Source organism: Protomyctophum parallelum (assembly GCF_964188405.1).
Source record: "Protomyctophum parallelum genome assembly, chromosome: 16".
Taxonomy (NCBI): Eukaryota; Metazoa; Chordata; class Actinopteri; order Myctophiformes; family Myctophidae; genus Protomyctophum; species Protomyctophum parallelum.
In genome coordinates, this window is record NC_139711.1 from 16,221,090 (window position 1) to 16,236,292 (window position 15,203).

At 44.0% G+C, this 15,203-nt stretch overlaps 1 protein-coding gene across 1 annotated transcript in view; it reads right to left on the reverse strand.

The window, feature by feature from the left end:
* Positions 1 to 14,686, reverse strand: part of tspan6 (tetraspanin 6) — a 147,839-nt gene extending 133,153 nt beyond the window's left edge. The window contains exon 1 of the mRNA XM_083785525.1: positions 14,676 to 14,686. The gene's annotated coding sequence lies outside the window, so the exon portion shown is untranslated. The remainder of the gene's footprint in view (positions 1 to 14,675) is intronic.
* Positions 14,687 to 15,203: the final 517 nt, after the last annotated feature.

Genomic DNA, 15,203 nt, shown 5'->3' on the forward strand with positions numbered 1-15,203 from the left:
ATACACTTTTTCGGTGTCACCTCTTGTTAGCCAAAAATATAGTGTCAAGTTATGGTAAAACACAGACATTAAATATTCATTCATCAAAGGTCCGAGCCACCCCAACCACGGACTTGTTTCAGATGTAGCGATGGGACAAGCTGCAAAAGTGCTTCTTTCCCCAGACAATTTCACACATGAAGAAGTTGGCCAAGGCAGCAGCAAAGCTGGCCCAGAGAAAAAGCAAGGACTATGCAATGCACCCTTACAATGCACCCTTCCCTCACCATCCTAACCACACAGCCTCCCTTATCACAGAGGACCTTTTTAGCACCTGAGCAATGATTAAAAATTTCTACTATTACAGTACTTATACTCCTGCAATGTCTGAGTTGTATTCCTTCCTTGTATGTACCTTTAGACAAGATTGAACCTTTAACCTTAAGTATGGTTACTCACCAATACAGTACAGTTGCAGAAAGATTTAGTTCAGCAGAGTCATGGTGGCAGTCTGTCTCAGGGCCTTGAAGTCTACAGTATTTAAAAAAGGTCATCTAATGTAAGAAACACGTTCATTGTGTCCTGTGACAGGACAAACGATTTACCAGACAAATATCACTTTTTCAAGGAATTATTGTAATACTGATCATATACAATCTCTTAACCCATTTAGACCCGAGGACGATTCTACAAATGTCTTCTAAATCCTGACAGTTTTCTGAAAAAAAACCTATGTTTCTGTATATTAGTGGTTCTCCAATTATTTCATGTCAAGGACCCCCATCTGTCGACCCCCATCTGAAAATATGTTGTTCCAAAACGTTTTCACGATTTTCCAAAAATAGCAGACCTACAAGCTCGTATCTCGTTGGTGCCGCGCTATGAGCTTGTATTTCTGCTATTTTTCAATAGCTAAAGTATAACGTAATGCTTAAAACACCAAAAGGGGTTCCCGCCCAGAATGGGTTAAGCCTGTATGTGTATAATGTGTATAATCACTCTATTTTGTGTACAGTATATGGTGTATTTTGCATTGGCTTCAAAGGGCAAGAACCTGGATGTATGGCAGGACTTCCTGAACATTGTGTCATGTTTCCTGAGTGACCTCACATAAAGCTTTCATGATCACTTTGGCTTACTTTCACCAACCTAAAACAGCGTACAGTAAATCAATGATTTGCCTGGCAGATTCAAACAATGAGGCCAAAATTACTGCTTAATAATGTACTGCTCAGAAGTGGAAAATCAGGAACTACGTAGCAGCCTGGATACAGCCGACTGACGTCCCTCTCTGTTCTGGTTCTCGTCTCGTGATTATTTAGAAAAATATTCAAATAGGTTTCTATATTCATGGTTATGCTTAGTTTCCTAATTATGGGAGCCACTTAAAACTAGATCATATACTGCACTCGCACTCACAAAAAATTGAGTTGAGTTGAGTTGATGAATGTAACTGTTTATTTCTTTGGAAGGAACTATGTAATCATGTACAAATTACAGGGAAAATTTATAAAGTGTTCAATTGGTACAGATGGAATATAAGTACTTGCTAACATTTGGGTTAAAAAGGGAACTGTGGCAAAGACATTTTATTATGATCTCCAATCCCGCTCTGATCTTCGTCAAGTTAATGTGTCACAAATGAGAGAAAGTAATTCCTATAGAATTGAGTTTGTCTTCCTGTGTCTCTGATATTTGCCTTCTTGTGGTGCAGATATATAGCCGCCGGTAACAGATACGGTCGCCCCTTTTCCATCTCGCCCCACTACTCTACCTAGCTGTAAATAACAAACATAACAAACATGTTGTTGATTATATAAAAAGGTATCATATTAGCTTATCTTTGTTAAGTTCACTGTATATCCACGGGCGGAGGGAAATACTACATTAACTGTTAACTACATTAACACATTTTGCGCGGGCGAGTTGGTAAAGGGGCGAGTCGTCTGGTATTCATATAGCCTACTGTAAGTAATAATCAAATACAATTTTAGAATATTTTTTCCCAATTTTATTTTGAATTAATATTTACTTTTTGTCTTTTTGTTCAGAATTGTGCATTTCTTTTCAGTAAGGTATTTTAGAAACTGAAAGTATTACTATAGTAAAAAAGTATTGAAGGACTTTCCAACCTGATTGGTACAAATGCCAAGACAGCTGCATTTACACCAATTACATTAATTAGCCACGCCGTGCCATCCAGGAGGATGGCCACACCACGCCATCCAGGTGGCCAGCTGTCTGGGTGTCCAGTTGTCCAGGTGCCCACTTGTCAAGGTGCCCACTCATCCAGGTGGCCAGCTGTCTGGGTGTCCAGTTGTCCAGGTGCCCACTCATCCAGGTGGCCAGTTGTCCAGGTGCCCAGTTGTCCAGGTGGCCAGTTGTCCAGGTGGCCAGTTGTCCAGGTGGCCAGTTGTCCAGGTGGCCACTTGTCCAGGTGGCCAGTAGTCCAGGTGGCCAGTTGTCCAGGTGGCCAGTTGTCCAGGTGGCCACTTGTCCAGGTGGCCACTTGTCCAGGTGGCCAGTTGTCCAGTTGTCCAGGTGGCCAGTTGTCCAGGTGGCCACTCATCCAGGTGGCCAGTTGTCCAGGTGGCCAGTTGTCCAGGTGGCCAGTTGTCCAGGTTGCCAGTTGTCCAGGTGGCCAGTTGTCCAGGTGCCCACTCATCCAGGTGGCCAGTTGTCCAGGTGGCCAGTTGTCCAGGTGGCCACTTGTCCAGGTGGCCACTTGTCCAGGTGGCCAGTTGTCCAGTTGTCCAGTTGTCCAGGTGGCCAGTTGTCCAGGTGCCCAGTTGTCCAGGTGGCCAGTTGTCCAGGTGGCCAGTTGTCCAGGTGGCCAGTTGTCCAGGTGGCCAGTTGTCCAGGTGGCCACTTGTCCAGGTGGCCAGTTGTCCAGGTGGCCAGTTGTCCAGGTGGCCAGTTGTCCAGGTGGCCACTTGTCCAGGTGGCCACTTGTCCAGGTGGCCACTTGTCCAGGTGGCCAGTTGTCCAGTTGTCCAGGTGGCCAGTTGTCCAGGTGGCCACTCATCCAGGTGGCCAGTTGTCCAGGTGGCCAGTTGTCCAGGTTGCCAGTTGTCCAGGTGGCCAGTTGTCCAGGTGCCCACTCGTCCAGGTGGCCAGTTGTCCAGGTGGCCAGTTGTCCAGGTGGCCACTTGTCCAGGTGGCCACTTGTCCAGGTGGCCAGTTGTCCAGTTGTCCAGTTGTCCAGGTGGCCACTTGTCCAGGTGGCCACTTGTCCAGGTGGCCAGTTGTCCAGTTGTCCAGGTGGCCAGTTGTCCAGGTGGCCACTCATCCAGGTGGCCAGTTGTCCAGGTGGCCAGTTGTCCAGGTGGCCAGTTGTCCAGGTTGCCAGTTGTCCAGGTGGCCAGTTGTCCAGGTGCCCACTCATCCAGGTGGCCAGTTGTCCAGGTGGCCAGTTGTCCAGGTGGCCACTTGTCCAGGTGGCCACTTGTCCAGGTGGCCAGTTGTCCAGTTGTCCAGGTGGCCAGTTGTCCAGGTGGCCACTTGTCCAGGTGGCCACTTGTCCAGGTGGCCAGTTGTCCAGTTGTCCAGTTGTCCAGGTGGCCAGTTGTCCAGGTGGCCACTCATCCAGGTGGCCAGTTGTCCAGGTGGCCAGTTGTCCAGGTGGCCAGTTGTCCAGGTTGCCAGTTGTCCAGGTGGCCAGTTGTCCAGGTGCCCACTCATCCAGGTGGCCAGTTGTCCAGGTGGCCAGTTGTCCAGGTGGCCACTTGTCCAGGTGGCCACTTGTCCAGGTGGCCAGTTGTCCAGTTGTCCAGTTGTCCAGGTGGCCAGTTGTCCAGGTGGCCACTTGTCCAGGTGGCCACTTGTCCAGGTGGCCAGTTGTCCAGTTGTCCAGGTGGCCAGTTGTCCAGGTGGCCACTCATCCAGGTGGCCAGTTGTCCAGGTGGCCAGTTGTCCAGGTGGCCAGTTGTCCAGGTGGCCAGTTGTCCAGGTTGCCAGTTGTCCAGGTGGCCAGTTGTCCAGGTGCCCACTCATCCAGGTGGCCAGTTGTCCAGGTGGCCAGGTGCCCACTGGGGGATGCACACTAAGATTAGACCCACCAACAGTCCGACATGCGAAAACAATGGTCGGACTACCGTTCGAACTGCACTGCTCCCGTGCTTGCGGTTATGTTTAGGTTAGCCCACTCGTCCAGGTGGCCACATGTCCCTAGTGGCCAGTTGGTTTTCTTGGCCAGCTGTCCAAGTGACCGTGTGCCGAGTTGTCCAGGTGGCAACATGTCCCTAGGTGCCCAGTTGTCCAAGTGCAGTGTGTGTGGACCTTATGAATACTGGGGGCAAGCAGAGCAGTAACGTTTTTGGGTGCCGGACTATTGGTTGTCGGACTATTGGCTGTCGGACTCTTAGTACAGGACAAATGCCTGCCCCCCATGTGGGTGTGTTTGTGTTTGTGTGTGTGCAGTGAAAAGGGGAGGGGTCGGTGGCATGTCGGACTATTGGCATGCCGTACTATTGGCTGTCGGACTCTAGTACATTGGCATGTTGGACTATTGGGGTGCCTATTGGTTGTCGGACTATTGGCTGTGGGACTCTTAAAATGTTGCGTAATAACATAGTATTTCATTCAAATTACAATTTAGGCATTTAGCAGACGCTCTTGATCCAGAGCGACTTACATTTAAGCAAAAACAAAGCATGTCATGGTAGGAGAAGGTGGACGGATAAACGGGTGCCCCCTTTCAGTTAGTGTAGCAGGAAGGATAACACACACAAAGGCAGGTGCCTGAATGGCGTATATCTACTCTACGTCCGAGCATAGACGTGGTAACGCCCCGCCTGCCTGATTGGCCTACCGACACTGCCCGTCTTGCCTGTCCTCCGAGATGTACTCCGTGGTGGGAAATAATACGAGTAGGCTACAAGAGAAAGGCAACACGCAACAGTAACTTGTAACTTACATTTGTTTGTGCCGTTTGCTTTGATTTAATAATTGATTGAATACGTACAGTATGTACTATGATTTGATTTGGCTGTGTTCTAAATTAAAGTGTTAGTGTTGATTATCGTGTAGTAATCTAATTATAGTAAACTAATATTATTATACTAAAAAAGATAAACATCAATGTATTCATCTAATTATAGTAAACTAATACCGTTACACAAAAAAATGGATTAAGGGAAAAGAGACCTTTTTACAATACAATAATGTTTCAAGTTTACACATGTACCCGGTATACAAATAAACAGGCCAACAGCATGAGCATAAACAATATTAGTTTGCCTCTTCTACAAAAATAAGTTACTGTTGTGCGTGCCAAGCTGTCATTCTCTTGTATTATATATCATACTTGTATTATTTATTTATTTGCCACCACGGAGTAACCTCACGGCAGACTATCCAGCATTGTGTATCTTCCACCTCGGAGGAAACTCTGGTAAGGCCGGCAGTGTCGACTCGGTAGGCCAATCAGAGGCAGGCGGGGCGTTACCATGTCTATGCTCGGACGTAGAAAAACCTGAATCAGCTGGAGTCTGTGTGCCAATAGGACATGGACATACATACAGTATATGCACACACACACACACACACACACACACACACACACACACACACACACACACACACACACACACACACACACACACACACACACACACACACACACACACACACACCCACACACACACACACGAGAGCATACACATTATGGGCATGATTCCACAAGTGTGGAGGACATTGCTTTCTTTTATAGACCATTTTCAATTTAGAATTAGCTTAGCTTAGGTCTTTGCACAACCTTTGAACCCCCCTTGGGTTAATTATAAAAATGCAGGAAATAAAGCCTAGTATTTCCTAGTATTCACAAAATCTGAATAAAGGAATGAGAGCTACACCGAGTGTCATTATGCACACTTAAATACACACACTAAAATATGTGTTTCTTCTACTGTTCTAGTTAACCTGTATATTTATTGATTGACAGCCAGCTGTAGACGAGCATCTGTACTTTGACCGTGGTCCAATGTAGCCTCCATTGCAGAACACACCGGTTAATGTTTGGCCAACCCTAACATTAATTTCCTGTAACAGTAATTACAGGAAATATGTGAAGTCAATAAAAGACACATTAAACGTTCAAGATAGTTTCATTTGCACAATACCGCAACAGTCCAAACATGGATAGAGGCAGCCGTGACAAAGAATGATGTAAAATTGTAACCTCAACTGAGTGTCTTTGTTGGTAAGGAAGTGTATTGCTAGAGATGCATGTCAATTCACGCATATTATTTTTAATCACAGTCAGTAACACCCTGTGACCAGATGGAGGTGCATTCTCTCCATGATTGTTTGAAATCAAGTCATCCTCCATTTGCGGACCAGAAATGGGTACTGACCCTCAAGACTTCTTTGTAAGAATCCATTAGATTAGAATTAACATGACGTGATGTTCTTTTTGACATGTTCATGTCAAGATGGAACCAACCGGCACAGCATAGTCATAATCAACACCCTCCCAGGTGAAAACATATAATGCATAATTACATATAGAGTATTCTATCTACAGCATAGCACAATTCTAAATTAACCCTACATTGTGATTGCCTGTAATGCTGCATTCACTCAGGCAGATACACAGATACATACAGGCTACCATTATTTTGCAATGGATGTCAGTGACATGAAGCCACAAACATACATCAAATATTTGTAGCTGCCTACAACAGCTACAAATAAATTGAGCTGGTTTCAACTTCACTTGTATCTTCACTTCATCTTCACTTGTAAATCCAAAATGACACAGATGCTTTTTAATGGTTAAACAGGGATGTGGAACTGTAGAACTTTCTTAACCAGAGGGGGTCACTGGTGACTCATTTATCTGATACTTCAGTTACAATCAGTGCACACCCTGTTCTGATTAAAATCCTGCACTTAGCAGTTAGCACTTAACACTGTATAGGTGCACTCATCCACAGTCTATATTTCATTTGCCCCAATACTCTGAAGCAAAATTTGCACTTTGCCATTATGACCATGTCACTCACTGAAACAAACTGATTTTGAAGTGAAAATCTGACACGATGTGCTTGAAAGTCAGATATTTTCAGTGAGCGACACCACTGTACAACAAAAGTGTATATTTTCGTGCGTGTGCATGTGTAGTGCTGTACACTAGGCATGTAACGATATATAGTATATCGAAATATATCAATATAAACCAGTGACAATTTAAATCGATTTAATAAAAACATGTATCGTGATCCAAACACAGAGAGATCGCGCAATCGAGTTAAACTTGTGTAAAAAGATTCCTGTCATTTGCTTGTTAGTTACTGCACAGTATTGAAAAGAGGATAGTACAGTTTATATTTTATACCTCAGGATTGAAAAGAGGGTAAGAGTATTGTTAAAAAACAGGAAGAGAAATGATAGAGAAAAAGGTTTCCTGTCATTTGCTATAGTTTTGAAAACAAACAGTATTATAAAAGAAAAAAGAAAACACTGGATTTGTGTAAGAGAAATTATAATAATAATAATAAACATATTTTTCTGTAATTTGTCTGGAAAATAATTGTGTGTTTAAAGAATCATGAAAATTCATATCGTGAGCCTAATATCGTGATTGGAATCGTATCATGAGTTGAGTGAATCGTTGCATGCCTACTGTACACATCTGGGGATTCAGAGATGGTGGCGGCCATCAGCCTCAACACTGCTTGCTGGAGAGGCTCAAAGTTATGGACCAATATTAATAAATGGTAGCCGTGGCAACAGTGTTGAGTGTATGAGTCAGAGGAGACAGCTGAGGCTGAGGCGAGGACATGGCACTGTGGCCACAGGCACATATTTAAGGTCTAACATAGACATTATTCTCTCAAAACCTACAACACCATGAAGGCTGCTGCTACAAGGTGGCGTTGAGAGAGTAGCAGTTGAGAGAGAGCGAGAGAGAGAGAGAGAGATGTACATGTACTGTACCAATTTCGTATCCATGATATTGAAAGAACACATCACTGTCAGCAATATGAAAGGTGAAAGTGCTGAATTAGAATCAAATCAAATTTCTATGTCGATATGCCTGCAATAGCCTACAAATGACAAAATAAAACGAGCAAACAATCAACGAAATGACTAAACTTGTGCATGCTGTTGCCAAGATCACTGCTATTTGGTGAAGCGAGAGACTTAAAATGCTCTTGTCTTGCAAGTCTTGTCAACAAGTAGTCTCCCCACCACGTTGGACAACAAAGTAATTAGGCTGAAATTACTTGGAGGATGGATGAGAGAAAGGTTTGGTTGGACAACATAAGGATCGAGGTAAGCCCGATTCATACTTCGCCGCACAGCGGTGTCACGCGCCAAAAATAGCAGATCTACAAGCTGTCACTGAGCGTTTATGAGCATAAATTTGGCTTCAGACTAGTGTGGCCAATCAGACAATCCGAGATCTCCACCTATACTGATACCTCTGTTAGAAACTGAAATTCAACGTATAGTGGCTAGAACAGCGGAGAAAAACAGGGCTAACAAACACACACTCAGCTGCTTTGAAAATCAATCGCGACACCATCCCATATGAAGGACTGCCCTAAAGTCTATGCACTGGTTCTGCAATGCTGTTATTTTATGCCCATTCATTGAATTTACTGTAGATGTCACTAATGTACATATCGGTAGGCCGAGGTCTCTGTTCGTCTCATGACATGAGACAAGGTTACTGTAAACTATCATGGACTTGGCGAGTGCTGCACAGCCTGGGTGTTCCACCCACTGCCCTGGGGACTGCTGGAATACTATTTGTGTTGTTCACTGCACTATATCTCAGTGGTGCTGGGGGACATTTCCAATGTGACCAGGCATTGACCAAGGATATTTGGGGTCTATCAACGGGGCGTAAAGCATTTAAGACTACCGCAGACAGTGGACGCCAACGCACAGATCCCCTCCCCTCATCCTTTAATTCTTGCATGAGCTACAAGAGGGACTCGGTGTGACATTAGGTACAGTATACTGTAGCAGAGGACTATACTGTTACTATAAAGTATACAGTATGTGTAATATCCATATGTGGGCCCAAAGAGAAGGATGGAGCATTACATTAGGGAGGTTGGAAGATAGCTGGCAGAAAAAGAGAGTTAGTGATTAGAGTTTCTGTTGCAGGGTGTTGCTGTTGTCGCTGTAGGGTGGTTTTGTGACCTCAGTCACGTATCCGCAGTGTGGACTTGTCCCAGTCTGTCAGTCTCTCTGCCGAGTAAACAGCCTGTGGCCACTGTGGGGTCACAATCCCCTGGCGGCTTTTGTTTGCTGTGCCACTCCAACGGCGCATGGAAGCAGATTAGGCGTCGGACCACTTCCCCGAGATTACAACTATGTCAATACCATACGCTATATCTTGCTGCCGATTTTCTGCCCTCCAAGATGCTAATCCTTCAGGGAAAGAGAGTGTTCTATACAGGCATGAAGAATTATAGCCGTTTGATTGAGGTTGCATTGCGCTGCAATTGTTGGAAACATTTTCTACCATATTTCCATCTGCACCATAAAGCGTCCACCAGTTCCAAACATCTTGAAGGCATTAGAAGATTTCAGCACCGGCAGCTCCATTAAATAAAATCTTCCCTTTCTTTGCTACACACATGCATTATTCCTCCCCGCGCTTCATTGGGGAGGAATATCTCCTCCTTTCATTGTGCTGACAAAGTGCTCTTAAATAGAGCCGGGAGTCCAAGTGAAACCAGATTGGTCTGAGAGATAGTGGAGGCTGACGATAACATGCAGTAAATCAGGTAGCGTAGGCTCCCAGCTAGACAAAGAACAGCAGTAACACCTATCTGTGGTAGAGCAAACACTAGGAGAATTATAGCTGTAAGAAAACAACTGGTGCAATATCCATTGTACAGTGGTACACCACAAAAAACCTAACAAACAAACGAAAAAATCCTATATATTGTTTGACCCATTTAGACCTGGTGCAACCTATACGTTGTTATACATCCCTTACCTCTGTGTCCTTACCTTAGTTTCCTATATACAGCTTTTTTGTCCTAACTTGTGTCACATTTACCATTGGCAATGAAAGGAGAATTTACGTCATATGTGTCTGAGCAAATCGACATGTTGCGTCATGATGATGTACGACGATAAGAGCGCCCCTCACTTCACACAGGTGTGATTTTTGCTATACATGTAGAAACAAAAGTCTTATTAAGGGGCGCTAGCCCCTTCTATAAACAGCTTTTGTCCCTACACGATTTGCCATTGACAATGAAAGGGGAATTCAAGTCAAATGTCGGAGAAACGGATTGAACGGAGAAATTACGCCAGAATTCTGCTATGACGTAAATTAAACATCAACAAAACATTAAACGCCATTGACATTGAAGGGAAAAGTTACGTCATATGTAAACGAGCAAATGAGCTAACCAATCACAGGCAACAGGCATTCTGATTGGCCAGTATGAGATCATGCATGATGATGATAAGAGATGATAATTCCAAATATGATGTAAATTAATCATCAAAACATTAAATGCCATTGACATTGAAGGGAAAACTTACGTCATTATGTAAACGAGCAACATTTCACACAGGTGTGATTTTTCAGAAACCTTAGGTTTTAGAAGGTGTTTTTAGAATCGGCCTCATGCAGGTCTAAATGGGTTAAAACCCCCAAAGCCCATACTCTGTGACAAGCTGAGACCAGCTCTTGGTTTACCTGTACTATAAGTAGGGTAAAAATGTATTGGCCATAGTATACACAACATTACATTGATACAAATCATAAGTAACGATAACAAAGTCTGCAGTGTCTTTTAATATACATTTAGAGCCACGCTAAAACGTAAAGTGTTGCGTGACCTCTCAACCAATCAGGATGCAGGGATACAGGCAGACCGACCAACAGAGTGGTTTATATTAGCTGCTTGCTCGCCTCCAACAATGTAAAGGAAACTCCTCCATTCACCAATCTGGATAAAGGGGGCTCAAAGGATGTCTAACTTTACAGCTGGAATGCAGATAAGATGGCACCGGATTTGGGCCAGTACCTGATGATGGAGTATACGGTTGACTGTCAATCCATCTGCTGATGAATGAGCTGGCTATGATGCCGATGCTGTGTGTGTGTGTGTGTGTGTGTGTGTGTGCGCGCACATGCGTGTGTCTGTGTGACTGCATGCGTGTGTGTGACCGCATGCGTGTGTGATTGCATGCGCGTGTGTGACTGCAAGCATGTGCATGTGTGTGTGTAAAGAAAACGTGCCATGTAATGAAGAGTGAGATAGCGAGAAATCCTGGAATTAGGAGAAATGTGGGAGCTGTCAGACAAGATGGATGCAAGACTTCGCTTTTGGGTCCGACTTCGCACACTCACACACGCACGCACACAATGAGAGGTGGAGGGGTTTCTCTCCCCACGTGCCAACACACCATACTTAACATGCACATACTGTAATGTATCTACACGTATGTGCCAGGATGTCAAGCTGTGTGCACACTTGCTCATGCAAGGAAGGTGTGCTCATATACACGCGCACACACACACACACACACACACACACACACACACACACACACACACACACACACACACACACACACACACACACACACACACACACACACACACACACACACACACACACACACACACACACACACACACACACACACACACACACACACACACACACACACCACTGCTTGTCCTCAGACTGCATATCCTACTGGGCTGCGTTCCAATCAGCGGAATTAATGAAGAGGTATCATGTTTTACTGTAAGTCAGTGTGTGTGTGTGTGTGGGGCTCTTGAGAACAAATGGGTAGAGTCTGCCGTTTCTCAAGTCTGTCTACAATAACGAATTTGACGTCACGTTACGAGATAGCATAGTTAAAGCAATTCGCCGGACTTTTGAGGAGAGCTGAATTATTTCCCCTGACAGGCCCATTGGCCCGCCGTCTGTTACACCGCTTGCCATTGACCATGCACCCTCATAAATACCTGCAATGTAAATATACAGCTCCTATGAAGCATGGTGTTGAAAAATACAATGCATCAGCAGGTTCACGGTTGACTGGGGATTGGGTACAATCCATGAGACTTTGAGAGGTTTTGCGATTAAGAATTCATGGATAAAAGTGTTTGTTAAAGCCTTCGAGAACACATGTAAATCCAGGGCAGCCTAAGTTATACTTTGTCGCAGGGCGGTGTTGCACACCGTAAATAGCCGAGCTACAAGCTCACAACGTATCACATCCGCTGTGCGTTGTGAGCTTGTAGGTTGGCTTTTGATATGCAACGCCGCCGTCGTCGTCGTATGAATCTGGTTGAAGGCAGCCGGAGCCAATCTTCAAAGACGACAACCACCTGGAATAACCCCAAAAGGTCTGCATGTCTATATAAACCACTGACAACAACAGAAAAAGCCCCAGCGATGAATGATCAAAAGAATATTGACCACAGAAAGTAATACAGCCCTGTGCCACAGGGCCTGTGGTAGTAGTACTACAGAACACTTATTGGTTAGGAGAATATGTAAACTCAATATGTAGTATTTGTTTGACAGAACAGCAGGCCACAATATAAACCTGGGAATTAGGTCTACTGTGGTTTGATGCAAGTACTGTATGCAATCACTATAGCCATTCACAAGTAAATAAAATACAATCAAATGAAACTTCAGGTAGTTTCTCTCCTCAGTATTTTTCCTTTACTTATCGACTTAACTGGGTTGAAAGTTAGATTTCTTTGGCTAAAATATATGTTAAAACAGCTCTCATACAGGGTACACGTGAATAGCAATTGGAAATATATAACATTTAAGATGATGGGTTCTCTTTCCTTATTGGATGATACATTTATTTTCCGTTTATTAGAGAGCTGAGAGAGCCCCGTTATTCAACATTCAATATCAATGATTACAATCAGAATATAGAGCCTTTATCACTTATAACATGTTTAATTCCTATTATACATTTGCAATTGTTTGGAAGGCGTTGTGACTTAGTGTAGTACGTATGCTATTTTAGCTAAAAAAGAAAAATCACCGATAATGAAATGCCCCAATGTGTATGCCAGGGTGAAAGTGGTTAACGAAAGACACCTAGCTGCATGCCCTTTCCAACAAGTCAATTCACTTCAAACTGGCTCAAACTTCAAGGACAAGCGCTGCCATTCTGTGTGGCTGAGAGACGCTGGTTGAGACAAGTGTGGCGCTGAGGTGCCGGCATGTTCGGCAGAGTGCGGGATGATAACAGCGTTGGCCTGGAGTGGGGTGACACTCCAGAAACTTGCCATGCCTCCCCTGGCGTTCTCAGGGTGGCACATACCAAACCAATGAGGGAATTACTGTTCCAGGAGAGGGAGAATGTGTGAGACTGAGTACAGTAGATGGAAAGTTTGACGTGGTGGTAAAGGCCAGATGATTTTGGTGGCCCTAAATATGAAATTGCGGGCCCATAACACTAACACCAAATGATACATCGTCACTGTCGGGTTTATATGGCCAAAACTCTTCAGGAAATCGGTTTTGTTAATTATTTTCATTGGTTAAATATTTATAAAACCCACAAACAGACTGAACCAACTTCAATTATTGTGAACGCAATGAGCAGCTTACTATGGAAGCCAAGCAAAACTGTCTGTCTGTGCGTGTGTCACGCTGTGACACCACCCGCCCGCCACCAGAGGGCGCAGTTGTATCACACACACACACACACACAGACACACACACATTAGCAAACTTAAAAAAAAAAAAAAGATCTAGATCGGCTATTTTCAGCCAGTTTAAAAACATTACGACGGCATCAAGGCCCGCCAAAATACATTTTAGTTGACTAAATCAACTGTAGATTCAGTCGACTAAAATCTAAAACTAGACTAACATTAAGACATTCCAGGTGACTAAAATGTGACTGAAACTATGAGACTATGACTAAAACTAAAATATAAATTTGCTGCCAAAAACAACACTGCCTGCAACAGGGGTGTTATTATGCAAGACAATGTAAAAAAAAGAAGAAGAGAAAACAATCTCCACCAACCCCATCCAATGCATTAGTAGTACAAAAAAAAACTACATTCAGAAGTATATAGGCCTACACTTTTGATGAAACGGAAAAAATATCTCTGCTTTTCTAAGTAGTAGTATAGCTACGTAGTGTAAACTAAGAACCACCAAACACCAGCTACCTCAAAACCACCTCAGCTACGTCAACAAAACACCTTGATGTCCTTGCGTGGCAGGCAGCAGCCTAGCAGGTTGTGTTTGCTTCTTACAGTATGCGAACAACAGAGATACAACTCCATACAGCTCTGCTCATTCCAGTCTGAGCCCTTCTTTGTTTATCTTTGGGAGTTTGTCTTGGGAATATACTGTATGAAAGTGCTGGAGCCTTTGAGTTTGTAAGCAAACACACTGCGCGTGCGAGCGTGCGTGCACGTGTGAATCTGTTGCCTGTGGTGAATTGCGTGGTGAATTGCGTGGGCAGTAACGTGTTAGAGCAAAGGCCACGCTATGAAGGACCAATCATTGACCACACATATTGAGTGCAGTCATCTGAGCGATATCACAACCTGGGGTCAAGCGAGCCATGGGGAACCAGGCCAAGAAATGTCAGTACTGTAAATATACTGTAGAAGTCAGGGTAGTCCCCCCCCCCCCCCCGTCTGGCAGCAGAGCACTATACACTGCAGACAAAGAACGGACATGCCAGAAAACTCTGAGGTCTGCTCCCACATGACTGTCTGCCGTTCTGGCATGGATGAGCACATTGCTCAATGTTATTTATAAGCTACATCATTTCATTACTGCACTGCTCAAAGCACAATGTCTATTTTTGACATTTTTCAATTATAAAACACTTAATGGGAACAATATTTGGGTAAAAGGACCTTTAGGTTATCCTCTTACAATAAATATTTTTGAATTGCAGTAGTCAACCCTATAGTTGGCCCGTGGTATTCTCTGACGCACCAATCTGGCATGCACAAGTTCTGCTCCGACATTTATGTCATTTTAAATTAAGTGTTTATACAGCAGGGGTTTCACAGAATAATAAACTACCAGTATATATTAAAATATCAAAACCACTATTTGACACTTTACATCAAAATCGAATATACGCTGATATAATTTTTGTATATAATAAATGTTTTATTTATTTCGTTTTGCTCTGGTGTTGGGTAGTTATTCATGGTTGATCGTTGTCAAATCATTGCATACTGTACATGATGCGGGCCGTCACTCAATGCATGTGGGACGCTA